Below are 13039 nucleotides of genomic sequence, written 5' to 3' on the forward strand. Positions count from 1 at the left end.
TGTAATTTAATCACAATTAGACTCCTAGAAACATAGACATAGGAAACAAGTGGGCAAAGGAGGCAGATAGCAGAAAGCAACAGCATTCGGGGGTTCTAATCAAACGCACTGTTTTCAGAAGGAACAGGGCCAAAGAAGAGGGAGGTTGGAGAGCTCGGATTGAGGGAACTGGGCAAAGGATGAAAGGAACTTTGCGTTTTACTTCCTGGTGTTGGGGTTGGAGTCTGCTGAGCATTGATCTCATGGGCAGGGCCTGGCTGGGCTTGTTTAATAGCAATAAGGATTGAAAGAGGTCTTCAGAGGTGACCCCATGTCCCCTTTACCTTCTCTCCTTAGAATCTGTGGGAGGAAGTGCTCAGAGAGGACCCTCAGAGGACGTGTTTTCCTTGGGGCCCAAAGCAAGCTCTTGAATATCTGTTGAAATCAGCCTCCTTTCGGAGGGGCTCACAGAGGCATGGAGATACCATTCACATTGGCTACGCATCCTCCGGATGTGTGGATGTGGGCGGTGGACGCAACCAGGGTTGGAAGTGGGGGCATTGCGAGGCAGAGGAGATTTGAGGAGGGTGTCCTTAGACCTTTCCATAGGACTGTTGTCCTACTCAAGCCTCAGGGACCTGGACTGCATTGTAGAAAGGAGGAACCCCAGAATCTGAGTCCCCAAATGACAAGGAAACTATTATATCACACTTCAACATGGATTGGTCCATGAAGAAAAGAACCAAGTGTGCAAGTTCAGCGCAGCCCAATCCCTCTTCATCCTTCAATAACAGCAGTCACCTTTGCCCAAAGTCAAGTTGTTAACGGCAGTTGGCTGAGGGCACAGCAGGGCTACGGCAGAGGGCAGGGGGATGGGTGGCTGGAGCCAGGCAAGGTGAGCAAGAAGCTGGGAGCCCAAGCAGCTGTGAGCAATATTATGAAATACCTCGGAGGCCTCCCAGTTCCCTTTCCTCCACGTCTTCTCTGACCACTTAGGATCCAGTCCTCCCACAAATCCACTAATGTGTTTAATAACTGAACATCCTCAAGGGTATTAGAAGTTTCTGGTGTTCCAGAAGGTTCTGGAAGTCCAGGGCTCCTTTCCTCAAATCAGAAGGCAAGACCTGGGGTGCATGGGAAAGAGGACTTCTCCTTCCTTCTGACTCTTGGCATCAAATTCTCCAAATCTCATGGTAACCTTGCAATCGCAAGCTGGGGGCTTTCCAGGACAGTTCTAGTTTTAAAATATTGTACCCTATTGTCCTCATAAGTACCTGTGAGGCCACATGCCCTGATTTTGTTATGGAAAAAAACTGTAAGTACAGTCCTAGCTCAGAGCATTTCCTGTCCAGCTGAGGCTACATAAATCTTGCCCTTCCCTGGCACCTAGACATAGTGGCATTTGGAAGATTTGCTGGAATCCCAGCTAAGAAAAAGTTAGCTTGCAGGTTGGTGTAGGAGCGGAGGACAGGTGATCTCCTGTTTTTTGAAGCTTGATTCCAAACCCCCCAAAATGTATGCAAAAACTCCCTCATTATGGACAAAGATTCAGACTTGTTTTCACCTGTAAGCCTCAGATGGGGTTATGTGGCTTTCAGCTTTTCAGAATTCTCTCTCCTCCTGGCTCCCCGATAAAAGTCCCTTTAATAGAAAAAAGAGCTCCTTCCTCTAGAATGAGAGATGAGAGTTAACTGGCCTCTTCCTTCTGTTTTGCACTGTTTTTCACACTGAAGTTCTCAACCCACTGTTGGGTCATGAAATCAATTTAGTGGGTCCTGACTTTTGGCAAAACTTCAAAACTCTATATAAACATGGATATAGATGTAGGTATACATATAGATATGGACACATAATAGAAGAGAGAATATACATCATACTGGATTCAGATAAGTACTGCTTCATGAAACGTTTGTTTCTGTTTTATCTGTATGTATGTGTCTTATACGAAAGTCACTACGTAAAATGTATTTTTCCCCCACGGGTCACAGTAAAAAAGTTGGAGGGATGCCTGGGTGGCTCAATCGGTTAAGCATTTGCCTTTGACCCATGATCTCATGGGTCCTGGATTGAGCCCCTGCTCCGCGGGGAGTCTGCTTCCCACTCTCCCTCTGCCCCCGCCCATGCTCTCACTCTTGCTCTCTCAAATAAATACATAAAATCTTTATAAAAAATGGTGGAAACTACTCTCCTAGGAGAGGTCACCTCGAGACTGAATCTGCTGAGGCCGACCATTCCCTGGGAGCTGGGTCCCCTGGGAAGGGGGAAAGAGTAGCGCGGTGCGGGAGGAGCCTGGCCAAGGGCGGGAGGACAGAATGCAGGAAGGAGAGAGGAAAGGGAGGGTTCCGAGCCGAACCCACTCCCTGTGACTCCACAACAGCGCCCGGGATGCCCTGAGCCCCGACAGCAGCCGGGATGCCCTGAGCCCCGACAGCGCCCGGGATGCCCTGAGCCCCGACAGCGCCCGGGCGCTCTCCCATGTGCTGTAGGTGAGCTAACCCTTTCGAGTCTCACCACATCCCGCAAGGGAGATGAGTACTGTCCTTACCGTCCCACTTTATTTATTCTTTCTGTTTTAAATTCTTTTAAGTAATCTCTGTACCCACCATGGGGCTCGAACTCATGACCCCGCCATCAAGAGTCGCATGCTCTACGGACTGGGCCAGCCACGTGCCCCTACCACTCCCATTTTAGAGATGAGGAAACTGCGGCCTAGGAGGTTGAATAAATTGCCTGAGGACACACAGTTTGTGCCTGGCAGACAAAACTGGGTCTCACACCCAGGCGTGCCCGATTTTTCAGCCCATGCGCTCATGCAATCAGAGTAGGCAGCTCCGGCCTGAGGAGAGCGTCTGGTATTGACCAGAAGCAGAGATCCAGTTCGGCCAGCCAGGGGCCTTGCCTGTGGGCGCAGGACAGGCAGGGCCAGGGAGTGAAGGAGCCCAGGCTTGGGAGCCCGGGGCCAGGGGCTGGTGGCTGCAAGGGTGGCAGAACCCTCCCCCAGCCGGGCTCCCGCTGGCGGCAGGCTGCAGCTTTGCCACCGCAGAAATCGCGGCTAATTATAACCAAACAATGAGCAATCACAGCCCACTGGCGGTTTAGCTCTCGTTAGAGGTCTGGCAGGCTTTTCATTAGCACTTCCCTGCCGCCTGAAGGCGGTGGCAGAGCTCTGGGCTCCAGCCCCTTCCTCCCACTCCTCCTAGCCTGGGCTCCCAATTCAGCCAGGGTTTAGGGCAGTGCTCCGTGCTGCAGGGCTACCAGAGGCAGGACTTTGCCCTTGCCTTCAGTGAGCTCACTGTCCCCCCAGCAGTCTCTTGATTGGAATCAATAATCCCCCCACGTGAGCCTGGCAGAGAGGAGAAAGGTTTGGGTCAGTTTTGTGTCCTTGGCTACTTTTATCTTGCTTGGGCGCTGCGAAAATTTATTTTCTGCCGTTCGATAATGTGGAGCACAAAAGTGCTTGTTCTGTATAAAGGATCTCTAGTGGTGCTCGTTTCTACAGGACGTCCGAGGCAGAGGGACTCTCAGAATTTCGGCAAGTGTAAACCGGGGTCAATAAGTCCTTAGAGGCCTTGGAACCCAGAGGAGTTCCTCAAATGCCTATTTTGAGGGTCCAGGACTTTGGGAAGGGTGTGAGGGAATAGACAGCCTCAGATGGTGGAGCAGCTCCCTCTGGTTTGGGGGAAATTTATGCTGTTAACCCTTCCTGGGCTGAATTGTGGACAGATGGATCCTTGGGCAAACTTCAAAGTATATTTTCCTTTGCCCCTTCATCCTCCTCTTACCTTTCCTGGCATCTAACTTCCCTCCAGTGTGCTCTGGGGACCGTTGTTCCTGCTCCCACATTAGGGCTTCCTTGTCGGCTGTCAACCAATCACATAGGTCTTAACTGAAAAGTCATCAAGATATTATCCCTCCGGGGAACCATCATGGACGTTAGGGACACTTGGGTCCCATTCCCTGAGGACTCTCTAATGCCTCCCTGGCAGAATGCCTGCCCAGAGCAATGGAGCATGGTATATATTTGCGGGGTGAATGAAGGAACATCTGGAGGGACATGAGAGGACCTCTGGTCCTCATTTTCCAGGTGAAGACCTAAGGCCCAGACCTGGGTGACCAACTGTCTTGGTGTACCTGGGATTTTCACTTTTAAAACCCAACAAGTTGGGGCACCTGGGTGGCTCAGTTGGTTAGGTGTCCGACTCTTAAATTTGGCTCAGGTCATGATCTTGGGGTCGTGGGATCGAGCCCCACATCGGGCTCTGCCCTCAGTGGGGAGTCTGCTTGTCCCTCTCCCTCTGTTCCTCCCCCTACACGTGTACTCACTCTCTCTCTCTAAGAAAATAAATAAATAAAATCTTAAAAAAAACCCAACAAATTGGTCACCCTGTGACAAGTGATAAGTAAGCCAATATGGACAGAGTAGGCAGGCAGCAGGAGTTGGCTGATTTTGTTCATCAGAAAGATGGGAAGCACCAAACAGAGGCCTGTGGGAAGGCAATTCTTAAAAGAAGAAATAGATGAGGCCAATAAACACATTAAAATAAAGTTCAGTCTCACCGGTAATATCAAAATACAAACGAAAGCAATTTTCACCTGTTTTCAAAGATTTAAAAATACACGAACACATTGGGAAACTGGGTGTCTCATTCATCATTGGCAAAGTATAAACTGTTTTGATTTTTTTTTTTAGATTTTATTTTTAAGTAAGCTCTACATCCGGTGTAGCACTTGAACTCACGACCCCGAGATCAAGAGTCACGTGTTTCCCTGGCTGAGCCAGCCAGGCGCCCCTAAACTGTTTGGGTCTTTGGGGAGGATAATTTGGTACGAGGTAAAAGAATGTCTTTGAGAGATCCATGCCCTTTGACCAAATAATTCCACTTCTTAAAATCCGGGCTGAAGGAAATAGAGATATGATCAAAGTTTGGGGTACAAGGATGCTTATTTATTCATGACGGCTTCATAATAAAGTCAAGTGGAGACAACCTAAAATTTCTTCTTAGGAAGCCAAATTAAAAAAAAAAATCCCCTTGATTTTTAAGCAAAGCAATTCAACTCTCCTTTTGTTCTTTCCTCAACTTCCAGTTCATGTCTGAAAGCCCATATTTTATTTTATTTTATTTTATTATTATTTTTTAAAAGATTTTATTTATTTATTCGACAGAGATAGAGACAGCCAGCGAGAGAGGGAACACAAGCAGGGGGAGCGGGAGAGGAAGAAGCAGGCTCTTAGTGGAGGAGCCTGATGTGGGGCTTGATCCCATAACGCCGGGATCACGCCCTGAGCTGAAGGCAGACGCTTAACCGCTGTGCCACCTGGGCGCCCCTGAAAGCCCATATTTTAGACTCAGACCATTTTTTCTTTGAGAGGAATTTTGCCATTGGCCTGTACAATACTTTTTTTTTTTCGGCCACTTAACAGCGTGTACCACTCACCTAGGCTATTCTGCCCCTTGGTGTAGTTACTCTGGTCAGAGAAGTTTTGGTTGTAAATAACAGAAACCAACTCAGACTATCTCAAAAAGAAGAAAAAGAAGAAGGAGAAGGAGGAGGAGGTGAAGGAGAAAGAATGGTAGCAGGAGGGTTCGCCTAAAACCCTCTGGATGGGCTGCACTCTCAGTAAGCTGGCTCTTTCTCTCACTTAACACAATTCTGAGTTTGAGCCCCTAACTCTGGCCCTTATTGGCCCTTTGTCTGTAAGGTTGGTTAGCCTGTCTGTTCCTCAGTGGCTTCAACTGTAACCAGGGATGCTGACACCTGTCAGCATTTACTATGCGGCAGGCTGTGGTAGAATAAGCGATTGCCTGGTCCAGGCACAGAGCTCCTAAAAACCATGGGATTTCCTGATAGGAGGGTCTTAAAGTTACTCCTGAGCCCTTTCGGAGCACATCTGAGTTTATGCTAATGAGATGACTCAGGGTGGGGCCCCCGATCGCTTCAGGATAGAGGCTGGCCACCAGAAAGACTAATAGGTATGAACTTTCAGCCTCACCCCTCAACCTCCAGAGGGGGAGGAGGGCTGAAGATTGCTCAAGATAAAAACTCTTGAACAGCAAGATTTGAAGAGCTTCTGGGTTGGTGAATACATCACGTACAGGAAGGGTGGTGCACCCCAACTCCACAGGAACGGAGGCACCTGCATTGGGACCCTTCTGGACCCACTCTATGTACCTCTTCATGTGACTGTTCATTCGTGTTCTTTATAATGAACCCACAAATATAAGTGAAGTGTTATCCTGAGTTCTGTGAGTCATTCTAGCAAACTCCTGACTCTGAGTGAGGGTTGTAGGAACCCCCCAGTTTGTAGTCTTCTGGGCAGAAATATAGGAAGTCTGGGCACCTCATTCATGGCTGGCATTTGAAGCAGGGGGAGTCTTGTGGGACTGGGCCCTGACGCTAACTATGTGTAGATAGTGTCAGAATTGAGTTGTTGGACACCCAGTTGCCGTCAGAGAATGGTTTGTGTCAGGAAACACTGTCAGGCGTTGTCCAAGCATGAAGTGTTAGCTCAGTTAGTCCTTTTATCAACCCTCTGAGATGCGTACTATTATCTGGTTGTGTGTCTGAGTGTGTGTTTGTGTGTGCTCAAATCCTCTGCTTCTCCATTTCTATCAAGCTTTCTCAGAACCTTGATTTCCTCCTAACCTGGCTGCGCACTCGGCTCCTTAACGGCCACTTCAGAAGTAACACTGCTTCCTTCCCCCAGACGCGGACTAGAAGCTGGAATGTACCCTTGAGTCCCACCTGCTGTCAAGCTCTGCCCCCTGCTACTACTCTCTTCCCCATCGGTCCCCATTCACTGAAGACCTTATGCCTTGCTCCCTGTTTTCTCTCCGTCCCTGTATTCAACATCATCCTGGTCCCTTCGATGTCTCTTAAGTGATTTTGCCAACACTCTGCCTGTCAATTAATCTCCTTGCCACCAATGATCTTTCCCTCCATTCCCATCTCAGTCACCTCCTCCCACATCCGAGATCTTGTCACCAGCATCAATTGTGCCATGTCCAAAAAATCCCCATTTTGAGTCGTTCTCTCTGGCCACATATCTGTTCGATTTGCTTCCCACTCCTATATTCCTCCACCCACTCAGGGACTTCTTCCATTTGGTGATCTCCAGTCTATTCATTCATCCCTCTAGACCACCACCTCCCTCCCTTCTCAGCTTAAAATCCATGGTCCATCACAATAAACACACTTTCATATATCCTTGTCCTTTGTAATGATATTAAAATATGTCTGCAAGTTCTCTGATGATTGTTTAGTCTTCTGGGGCTGCCATAACGAAATATCATAAACTGGGTTGCTTCTACAAAAGAAATTTGTTTTCTTGACATTTTGGAGACTAGAAGTCTCCGGTCAAAGTTCTGACCAGTTCAGTTTCTGGCAGAGGCTCTCTTTTTGACTTGCAGACGGTCGCCTTCTTGCTATGTCCTCACATAGTCTTTCCTCGTGTGCACAAGCAAGCAAGTGACCTCTCTGTGTTTCCTCTTATACAGACACCACTAATCGTATCAGATCAGGGCCCCACTTCCATGACCTCATATATCCTTAAAAACTTCCTTAGAGACTTCATTTCCGAAAGCTTGGGGAGACACAAACATTCAATCCATTACAATACCCCCGACTTCAAAGGGGGAGTCTAATTCCCCTCCCCTTGAACATGGACTGGACTTGGTGACTTGCTTCTAAGTAATAGAATGTGGCAAAAGAAATGCAATGTGACCTAAGTCTAGGTCATAAAAGGATAGCTTCTGCTTAGTTCTTCCCTTTAGATTGCTAGCTATGCGAGAAGCCATATGTCAGGTTGTGAGGACATCTAAGCAGCCTATGGAAAGGCTCACAAAGAGAGGAACTGAGTCTGTTTGCCAACAGCCACCTCTGGCTTGCCAATCACGAGTGCAGTCTTGGAAGGAGATTCTCCAGCCCAGTCGAGCTTTCAGATGACTACGGCCCAGCTCATATCTTGACTGCAGCCTTATGACAGATGCCAAGCCAGAACTGCTCAGCCAAACTGCTTCCAAATTCCAAGCTCTGTCTCACAGAAACTATGAGATAAGAAATGTCTATTCTTTTAAGCCACTAAGTGTTGGGGTAATTTGTTTAACAGCAACTGATAACTAATAGAACCATCTTGACCTTCTTCCCTCCCAACCTATAGGCCTAGTAAAACCCTAACATGGGTCCAATCTTTTACCCGTTCCACACCTGCACTCCAGCTGCTGAATGTGGTGAAAGGCCTCCCTTTAAAGTCATGATCTTTAACCTCAGAGGACCATGTACTGCCCAGAAATCCTACAGTCTGTCCCCCAGGCAAGTCACTCTCCTACTCCTTGGGATAACTGCATCACACTGTTCACTTCTCAGGCCTTCACACAACTCCCCCTGCTTCTCACTTTCAGACACTGATATTATATTTTCCTCACTGAGAAAACAGAAATCAGAAAAAAAAAATCCTTATCTTCCCACCACCAAAAATACCAACCTTCCAGATTCAGGCCCTTATACTCACTCTGCTTTCTCTCCTCTTACGATGAATGGACCATCCATGTGACTGAGGCCAGGCCCTTGCCTTGTGCACTGGCTCCCTTCCCTTCTTGCTTATTAAAAGGCAGTAGTCCAGCAATTATTCACTTTCTCATCTACATTGTCAAATGTTCTCTCTATTGGACCATTCGCATCAACACAGTAATGTGGTATAACTCTCATCTTTAAAAAAAGAAATCCCTGACTCTATCTTTCTCTGCAGTTACTTCATCATTTTTCTGCTAACCATTCATAGCAAAACTTCAAAAAATTATACTGTTTTGGGGCACCTGGCTGGCTCAGTTGGAGGAGCTTGCAACTCTCGGTCTCAGGGTCGTGAGTTCAAGCCCCATGTGGGTTGTAGAGATCACTTAAAATAAATTAAAACACATTTTTTTTATTGTACTGTTTTTATCTCCTCACCTCCTATTCTCTGTCACACATACTCCAATCAGCCTTGTTCTCCCTACCATGGCAGTGAAACCACATTTATCACGGTTCTCAATGACTTCGATGCTGACTAATTCAGTGGTTGGTTCTCTGTTCTTACTTGACCCATCAGCAGCAATTTCTGTCATTTGGTCACTGCCTTGCTGAAAGGCGCTCTTCAGTGGCTTTAAGACACGCCAGTCAACCAATCTTCCTCCTCCTTTGCAGCTCTCCCTTATTCATTTTCTTTTCTTTTCTTTTCTTTTTAAGACTTTATTTATTTGAGGGGCGCCTGGGTGGCTCAGTCGTTGGGCATCTGCCTTCGGCTCAGGGCGTGATCCTGGTATTATGGGATCGAGCCCCATGTCGGGCTCCTCTGCTGGAAGCCTGCTTCTTCCTCTCCCACTCCCCCTGCCTGTGTTCCCTCTCTCACTGGCTGTCTCTCTCTCTGTCAAATGAATAAATAAAATCTTAAAAAAAAAAAAGACTTTATTTATCTGAGAGAGAGCTAGACAGAGAATGAGGGAGGCAGAGGGAGAAGGAGAGGCAGACTCCCCACTGAGCAGGGACCCTGATGCAGGGCTCCATCCCAGGACCCTGAGATCATGACCTGAGCCAAGGGCAGACATTTAACTGACTGAGCCACCCAGGCGCCCCTCCCTTGTTCATTTTCTTTTCTGGATTCACTTATCCCCTTGCACCAGCATTAAGATTGGAATGCCCTAGTGCTTAGCTCTTGGATATCCTGTTCTCTCTTCTCTTCCCATCCTCCTCTCCTCCCTTTCTTCCTCCTGGGTGGCCTGATCAAGTCCCATGGCTTTCAACACCATCCACACGCTGCAAGATCCCCTGGTTATATCGCTAACCCAGAGCCTCTCCTGAGCCCCGGATGATGAAAGGCAGAGTGTGTCTTCGGTTTCCTCCCTTTGGGGTACGTTTCTCCCCACTTCTCTGCAATTTCTCTCTCTTCTGATACTCAGTTTATTCATACTCAGGGGTAACTGATAGGATTACAATGTTAACTAGCACTTGGCACAGTGCCTTGCACAGAATGGGAATATTAATCAAATGTAACTAAATTATGCCTTTCAGGGAACAATATTTACATTTGGCCAACGTGAGGTTTTGTCTCTCTACTGATGAAATTTCAGATATGGGCAGATACGGTTTCGTCCTCATCAGGCCTGTGATGGAAATGGGGGATGTGAGTGTATTTTTGAGGGTGAGAGGCTTTTCTGCAATTGCTCAAATCATGTTGATCGCTGACTCAGTCTTTCTGTAGGAGGTCCTTGGTGTTTCTCTTTTTTGGTCTCATTGCGGTCAGGATAAGGTAGACTGGCTGACTAGAGTAGCAAAGCCACACCCTAAATCTTAGTGGCTCCTGCCTGGTTGTGGCAACCCCATTGTTAGATCACAGCAGAGACAAGCTGTGGATTCTTTTTCCACTTAGCTCTTCAGAGAGACACTGTTCTTTAGCCACTGACTAAACCCTTAACTTGGCCAACAATGGTGGATATTCCTGTCCAGAGAGGCAAGTTAGACTTTGACATGTGACTGAATCAGTTTTGAAAATTTTACATGTCAGATCCTCCATAAAAAAAGGAGCATAATCGTACCTCCCTCCCCTCTCTACTTTATATTGATAAGATGAGATTCAATGAGGCGACAATGCCGTGGAAGTCAGGGGCACTGAGTCAGTCTGGGTCCTGTCACTCCAGGTAGGGAGCAGACTTGGATGAAAGGGCTTTTTTACAGGGTTCAGGGAAGGAGCAAGGGTGAAGAAGCAAGAGAAGGTGGTAATGAGCTGCAGGGACCAGCAACAACAGGGTCTTGTTACCACCTCTAGGCTGAAGGGGCCTGTGGGGAGTAGCGACCAGATCCCAGGGGCAGCTGCAGCTAGGAGAGAGCCTAGGACAGGACACTTGGCTAACCATCAGCTCACCAGGGTGGGGTCTGGCCAAATAAACATCCCGACCTCCTCCTCCTTCCCATCTCCTACCAGTGGCTCCCAGTGTTCAAAGCCAGCCAGAAGCCAGAGGCCAAGAAACCTCTTGGTATAGACCACTGAGTTCAGCCTCCTGGATTTCAGAGCAAGGTGGAGACAGCTGGAGAGGCCAGTGGAGAATACTCTGCAGACTTGTTCTGAAAAATAACAAAATAAGAGTGAAAGCTATTATAAGGTAATGTTCTCAAGACGGATGGTTTATGACTCCCTGTTTCTCCTGACAAATACAACTAAAGGTAATGCTCTACTTCAAGATGGGGCACGTGATAGTTAATTTTATGTGGTGACTTGATTGGGCTACGGGATGACCAGATAGCTGGGAAAACATTATTTCTGGGTGTGTCTGTGAGGATGTTTCTGGAAGAGCATCAGTAGACTGAGTAAAGAAGATCCACCCTCATCAATGTGGGTGTTCATCATCAAATCCATTGAGGGCCCAAATACGATAAAATGGTGGAGGAAGGGCAAATTCTCCCTCCCTCCCTCTCTCTCTTTTTTTTTTTTGTAATCTCTACACCTGACATGGGGCTCAAACTCACAACCCCAAGACCAAAAGTTGCATGTTCTACCAACTCAGCCAGCCAGCCAGGCACCTCCTCCTGCTGTTTTTGATCTAGAATGTTTTCCTGCCCTTGGACATCAGAGCTTTTGGTTCTCAGACCTCAGGCTTGAACTGAATTATACCACCAGCTTTTCTAGTTCTCCAGCTTGCAGATGGCAGATCATGGGACTTCCTGGCCTCTGTAACCACGTGAGCAATTCCTTTAATAAACCTCTCTGTATATCTCTCTATATCCTGTTGGTTCTGTTTCTCTGGAGAACCCTAACACACAGTGTTAGAATAACCTATGTGTGTATGAGACTGCCAGTCTGTTCCCCAAATGATGTGTATGTCACAGGGAGAAGATTTATTGAAATGTTAGTGTTCTACAGAGAGTTTTGGCTTAATAACTTTGATGTCCAGATCTTCTCGGATGGAGAATTGGGAGAATGGGGAGAGACTGGAGGAAAAGGGGAAGGACCTGACCTAAGAGGCTAAATCACCCTTCCTAATAAAGAGCTCAGAAAAAGGAGAGACATTTGGGTGCTGGAGAGAGTACAGGAGCTTTTGACACGTCAAAGGCCCTTGAGTAGCTACGGGTGTGACAGAATTAGGGAGGAAAAAAGGGGGCTATAGAAAAAATTTGCAAAGTGTTTATATCTTTTCAAAAGATACTAATACATAATTGGAATTCCTTTTTAAATGACCTTCAGTNGCTGAACCGTATTTCTTTATATGAGTGTCTGAGCAGAGCCGGGGCCCTCAGGAGACCCATAATTTTATTGGAGTTACACTAAAAAACCTTCTGGATGGTTTTGGCAAGCGAGGACTGGTCAGAAACCAACCACTCCACATACCACAATCTCTATGCTCTGAGCAGTAGCACACAAGTCTGGAATGTTCTGAGGACCCAGCTTCCTTCTAAGCTGTTGCTCCTCATACAGGACCACTGTAAATGGAAGGGATGGCCATTTTACTCTTTCTTTCTTTTTTTTTTTTTTTTAGATTTTATTTTTATTTATTTATTTGACAGAGAGAGAGACAGCCAGTGAGAGAGGGAACACAGCAGGGGGAGTGTGAGAGGGAGAAGCAGGCTCCCAGCGGAGGAGCCTGATGTGGGGCTTGATCCCAGAACACCGGGATCATGCCCTGAGCCGAAGGCAGACACTTAACGACTGTGCCACCCGGGCGCCCCCCATTTTACTCTTTCTGTACAGAGGCCAGAGGGGATAAACAGGTTGTTCATGACCACCCAACAGACTAAAGGAGAAAGGAGGCACAGCGCAGGTCTCTGAATCCCTTTGTGGCCTGCATTCTGCTCGGCTAACCGGCTGCAGATTCTGTTTCCTTCCCTTTCCAGAAGGTGAAAACCCATTTCCACTTACTTTCCTGACAAGGCCCAGGCTTTTGCCAAGGGCCTGTGTGTGACAAGAGTGGAACCTGAGCATTTATAAAATCATTTCTTTGGAGTCCTTAATCTCTTTCTTGAAAGCAGTTTAAATTGCACAGGGTGGGAGGCGAAGCCCGAGGACTAGGACCTGAGGTTTGAGCATTGAGACATG

Source organism: Ursus maritimus, unplaced genomic scaffold, assembly GCF_017311325.1.
Source record: "Ursus maritimus isolate PB19 unplaced genomic scaffold, ASM1731132v1 scaffold_24, whole genome shotgun sequence".
NCBI classification, from domain to species: Eukaryota; Metazoa; Chordata; class Mammalia; order Carnivora; family Ursidae; genus Ursus; species Ursus maritimus.